Raw genomic sequence first — 6411 nt, 5'->3', positions numbered from 1 at the left:
AACAGCATAGGTTCTTTTACGCCCATTTCATACTTTATATAACAGAATCATATAACGTGTACTTTTTATGTGTGTCTGGCTTCATTCACTCCACGTTATATGTGTGAGTTCCGTCCCTCCCTCTTCCCCCTCCCCCGTCCCTCTCTCTTTGTTTATCGGGAAGGGATAAAGTGCCAGCCCAGGGGGAACATATATGGGTGGGTGACTTAATAGGAATTTTAAAAAAGGAAAATATGCTACTTAAGATTAATTAATGGAATTTGGTGAACTTTGCTGCCTTATTAAAATCCTGACACGGAAGAATCCCAAGTGTGGTAAGAAGAGCCAATTAGTGATTTGGGCTTTGAGGAAGGGATAAAAGAAAGAGAGTAATGATAAATAAAAATGGACTTAGCATCTATTCCGGGGCAATGAATCAAAGCAGGCCAGTTGCTAGCTGAGATATCTGTTCAGCAGAGCCCTTTCTAGAATTTGTCTCCCAGTGATTTTATTTATCATAACTGATATTCATTTCTTTATATAATGAAAACACATTCTAAGTACAAGGTGTTTTCCATCCCCAGAAAAATGATCTCTGCTGCCTGCGAACATTTTGTGAGGTGGCCCCAAGTCAGCCCACTACTTCTTTCCCCAAGCACACCGCCCTGCAGACTTGTTGGCATGTTTGTGCAATAAATAGGTAAAAGTCTGTTGCCTTGATGTTCATCTTTATTTTTATACTCCCGTAGGAGTCATTGTCTGCTTAATTGCAGGATATAGAGGTAATCATTTTTCTCTATCTTTCACCAGAGTTGCAAAACAAATTCTGAGCTAATGGTTCCACGAGGCAGGAAGTCACCAAAGAGTTGCCAGGCACTTCAAGAGAGGTATAATAGGAAGAAATAAAGAGCATAGCCCTACAGAGAGATTCATGAGTGATTTAATCAACACTTCATCCAGGGAGGGAGAGTTGCCAGCTGTAACCTGCCAGGTGAGCCTGAGTGATGCAGTTACAATTAGATCCAATTTATGGCAGAGTTGGGGATTGCTTCTAGGTGGGATTGAATGGAGTTCAATGTGACTAAGATAGAGTAATAGGGGGGAATATTTTTCCTAAAGAAACAATGAAGGAAGTAGCTGTTGGATAAGGTCTGAAAGTAGGAAAAGCAAAGGTTTTGACAAGTTTCTTCTTCACTTTTACAAGACTGAATTTATTTTACTGTCAGTAGAGTTAGACATATTTAGAATTCTTAATAATTGCCTATATAGGATCTCCCTTGTTTCCTGTACACACCCATGGCTTTAACCATCACCTTGTGTAGGTGACTCCCAAATCTGTATCTTGACCACATCCCATCCCCTGGGAATCTTCAATTAATCCCATACTCCTAATTTATCCCTCCCCCCCTTCCCCTTTGGTAACCATAAGTTTGTTTTCTGTGTCTGTGTGTCTGTTCTGTTTTGTATATAGATTTATTTGTATTATTTTTTAGACTCCACATATAAGTGATATCATATAATATTTGTCTTTGTCTGACTTACTTCACTAAGTATGATATTCTCTAGATCTATCCATGTTGCTGCAAATGGCAGTATTTAATTCTTTTTTATGCCTGAGTTATATTGCATATTATATATATATATATTCCATATATATATATAATCACATCTTCTTAAGCCAGTTACTGCTGATGGGCACTTGGGTTGTTTCCATTTCTTGGCTATTGTAAATAGTACTGCTATGAACATCAAGGCACATATATCTTTTTGAATTAGAGTTTTTGTCTTTTTCGGATATATACCCAGGAGTTGTATATACCCAGGGTCATATGGTAGCTCTATTTTTAGTTCTTTAAGGAACCTCCATACTGTTTGCAATAGTGGCTTAAGTATGTGTTTTTGATATTTCTTCCCCAACCAGAATATAAGCTGCATGAGGGCAGGGACTTTGTCTTTTTGTTCACTGATTTAGCCTTAGAATCTAGAAGAGTCCTTGCTAATGTTTGTATGGACAAAAGTTCTCTGTATCCTTTAGGACTCAGATTACATGTCACTTTCTAGGGAATATTTAACCAACCCTATGTCCCCTAGGACCTTAGGATGGGTTGGCCATTCCTTCCTCTCTGCTCCCAAGTGCCCTACACTCAGGGCTTTGTAACAGCATATTTGTCTTTCTGTCCCAGCCCCTCCCAAACCCCACCCCAATACTGATTTGTAAGACTTTCTTAAGTACGGACCAATTCTTCCTTCTCCTCCTCATAGCCCTGGTACCTACCACCACACTTGGCACATAGAAATGCTTACTGAGGGACAAAATGCTGTAATTTATGTGAAAACACTTGGCGTACACTCACCCAAGAGTCATGCTTTCACATAATTTTTAATTATAGTTGATTTATTGGACTTGTCTGGCATTGCTAACCTTCTTTTTGTTCACTGCCATGAGTTTATCCAACCTCTGTCTATTTAGCATATTTTTCCATATCTCAGTTCCCCTGTGCTCCCAAAATAGCAATATAATTTTCTCTGATGCTGTTTCTCTGTATAAAATGGTGAAGGTCCTGGGTTCACACACCTGAGTTCTCTGGCTCAGGTGGGTTTCAGAAGGACTCTTGGGAGTTCAGTTCAGCTGGACGTGCTTGGTATCAAATGAGATGAAGAGAGGAGAAACAGCAAGGCACTTTGGAATGGCAGGCATGATAAGGGCCATTGTCATGCCGCTGCTGTGACAGGCAGTTTCTAGACCTGTTCTGTGAGTGTGCTCACCCGTAGCCTCATCTTGTTCGAGCCTAAATTGCTCAGGATTTGAATTAGCATTTTCATAAGATTGTTCCAGTGACAGAAAACTCCATCACATATTATGCAAAAAATCCTCTAGCATATGCATGTGAAAAAAGCCTCCTATGACCTTCTTTTCTTTACCTGTCCCTGCAAAGAAAATGAAATTATTATCTGTAGTAAGATTGATTCTTTCCTAAAAAAGTTGTTACCATTATGAAAAAGAATTACCAGACATAATAGAGGCTGACAAACTATTATTATTATTATTGTTGTTTTGCTTAAGCACATTTATCATTATAAGTATAAGAAAGAGAGAAAGAGAGCGAGCTCTGCATAAATCTTTTTGGTATTGTAAAGAATCTAATGCTCTAATTGTTTTAACCTATTTTATTATTATTTTTTTAAATAAAGTGGAGGGTGTCCTTAAAGAAATCAGGTTTAAGATTGTTGAGCCGTCTTGTGTCAGTTTCCCAGAGAGAGCGCAAGTCTTAGAATTAAAAACAGCTGGGAGAATGGGGGGGTGGGGATACGGTAACATTATATGTTCCAGGAGGAGAAAGATGAAAGACAGGAAGAAGCTGGCTGTGCTGAAGACTGCTGAGAATTAGAGCAGGGGAACTTAGGGGACCTGAGTGCTTTTTAATGTGCTTTTGCTTTTGCTCCCAAATGTGCTTTTTAACTCTTTAATGGCCAAGGATATCTGGAGTTCCTAGAGTCAAAGTCATAAGGAGAACCTGGAGCAGTCTTTAGATGGGAATAAGTTAAATACAGGACAATTGAGCAAGACCTGGATTTCATCATTATGGCCCACCACCTCCCAGAGAGCCACCATCCTCCCCTGCAATGTTTCCTGACTTCTTTTATGTATTTATTTATTTGGTTGCGCCAGGTCTTAGTTGCGGCAGGCAGGCTCCTTAGTTGTGGCATGCATGTGGGATCTAGTTCCCCAATCGAACCCAAGCCCCTTGCACTGGGAGCACGGACTCTTATCCACTGCACCACCAGGGAAGTCCCAATGTTTCCCGACTGCTGTCCTTGGGACAGAGATCCTGGGAGAGGCAAGGGGGTAGGAGCCACGTCTCAGGACCCCACCCTGAGTGCTTAGTTCCAGGCCCTGCCCACACTAGCTATGTGACTGTAAGTTTCTTCATCCATCAGGCTTATTCTGGGGATAAACAAGTTAATATTTGTGAAACATTTAGAATAGTGCTTGGCGCATAGCAAGAACTATGTTTAAGTTAAATTACTTCTTTTTTTTTTGTTTTGTCCAAATACTTTTTTCCTATTTCTTTCCTATAAACTTTTACATGTAACTGTATCTGTTTTTCTTTTTTTTTTTTAATTATTTATTTATTATTTATTTATTATTTTTATTTTTGGCTGTGTTGGGTCTTCGTTTCTGTGTGAGGGCTTTCTCCAGTTGCGGCGAGTGGGGGCCACTCTTTATCGCGGTGCGCAGGCCTCTCACTATCGCGGCCTCTCTTGTTGCAGAGCAGAGGCTCCAGACACTCAGGCTCAGTAGTTGTGGCTCACGGGCCCAGTTGCTCCGCGGCATGTGGGATCTTCCCAGACCAGGGCACGAACCCGTGTCCCCTGCATTGGCAGGCAGATTCTCAACCACTGCGCCACCAGGGAAGCTCTGTATCTGTTTTAAAAGGAAACTTTATGTTACTAATGAAAACGGAAAATGTGTTTTTAAAGAGAAGGTAACTAAAAATAAAAATGAGGAAAACCAAACAATGTTGTTAAGTTCTAGCTATATTCTGTGCCCTGTGTCAGGCTCTGAGCTTGAGGCCTCCTTCTCTCTGTTAAAAAGTGAGATTTGTCAAGGCTTGGTCATTGAAGATACAGTAGCACCAAAATGAGACTTTCCCTTTGTTGTAATCACAAGGATCAAGGAAGAAAGAGAGTTATAATAATTTTATTATAAGTTTCAATAATATATAATCTCACCTAAAATAATCTCAGGACCACCAGGGAAACACACACACACACACACACACACACACACACACACACACACACTGTCTCTCTCAAATATGTATTTGGAAAAATGGAGGTTTAACCTCATTTCTCTCCTGCCTTGGCCACTTGTAAATTGCTTCATGATTCCCAGCTCTGCGGGAAGCACATATTGTTGGTTGTCACTTGGGTTTCCCGGATGCTCTCCCTCATTGGATGCTGCTTCTCCTCCGTGGGTGCCAGTGGAAGTTAAAGGCTACTGTGGGGCAGGCTGTACTTCTCTTTATTATGCTGTCATTCTACCCATCACTACGTTGCCACCGAGACCAGGGGTATATCAGACTCTGCTGAAGCATATGTGAGTCTGACCTGGGTCCTTTGGCTGTCAAGGACAGCCCTGACACAACTGGTGAAAGTTCAATATGGCCTAAGGATTAGGTCATGGTAATTCCCTTTCTATCTGTCTTTTCTGTATGTCTTACACATACTAACTCATTTTCTTTTCACAACAACCCCATGAGTTAGTAAATATTAATTTACAGATAAGGCAGCTGAGGCTCAGAGAGGCTAAGTAACTTGCCCAAGATCACACAGCTAGTAGGTAGCAGAGCTGGGATTGTCCAGATTCTAGACTCTGGGATTTTGCCACTGCACTGTACTGCCTCTCAATAAACAAACAAACAATAAACAAACAAATAAGATAAGTACATCGTGGATCAGAGAGTGACCTATGCTAACGAAGAAGACCAAAGCTGGGCATGCAGGGGGCTGGCTTTTGATTGAAATGAGGTTTTCAGGGACAATCTCACTGAGCAAGTGAGGATTTGAACAGAGGCCCGATGGGGCTGAGGGAGGAGCCCTGAAAAATCATTCATTTCACTCCTGAAATCAGTCTTAGAAAAATTACAGGATGTATTAGCTTTGGTCTTGCCCGTTGCTCAGCTCAATGTAATAAGATATGCAGAATCAAATTTACAAAGAACGTTATTGATGTTTGGTGCTGGGAAATAGACATGAGAAGATCAGAACAAACAGGATGGGAATAAGGATGGATTCTTAGTCTTCTCGATGCCTGGTTCAAAGTGAGGGCAGGATTACACCACACACAGTGCAGGCTCCTGGGGGTGCAGTTTACAGAGTAAGGGTTCCAGGGCCAAATAAAAAGCTGGGACGAAGTGAGAGAGTGGCATGGACATATATACTCTACCAAATGTAAAATAGATAGCTAGTGGGAAGCAGCCGCATAGCACAGGGAGATCAGCTCGGTGCTTTGTGACCACCTAGAGGGGTGGGATAGGGAGGGTGGGAGGGAGACGCAAGAGGGAGGGGATATGGGGATATATGTATATGTATAGCTGATTCACTTTGTTATACAGCAGAAACTAACACACCATTGTAAAGCAATTATACTCCAATAAAGATGGTAAAAAACAAAAAACAAAAAGAGGGCTTGTTCTGGAGGCAGCAGCTCTAGAAAGAGCAAGTGCTGTCCTGGGAGAGGGGAGACAAGGGGTGTGGGCACAGAGCATCGTCCTGGGTGGTGGCAAATGAGTGAAGCCAGCCAGGGGTACCACGGAGAGCTGGGGGGCTGTGGGTAAACAAGGGGAGCACACTCAGCTCAAAGGCCTCCAGATTCCAGTTCTAACGACATTCTCTCACCTTTGTGTGTTATTCCTTCCAAGTAGAATT

Source organism: Balaenoptera musculus, chromosome 17 (genome assembly GCF_009873245.2).
Source record: "Balaenoptera musculus isolate JJ_BM4_2016_0621 chromosome 17, mBalMus1.pri.v3, whole genome shotgun sequence".
NCBI classification, from domain to species: domain Eukaryota; kingdom Metazoa; phylum Chordata; class Mammalia; order Artiodactyla; family Balaenopteridae; genus Balaenoptera; species Balaenoptera musculus.
This window is presented reverse-complemented; position numbering follows the sequence as displayed.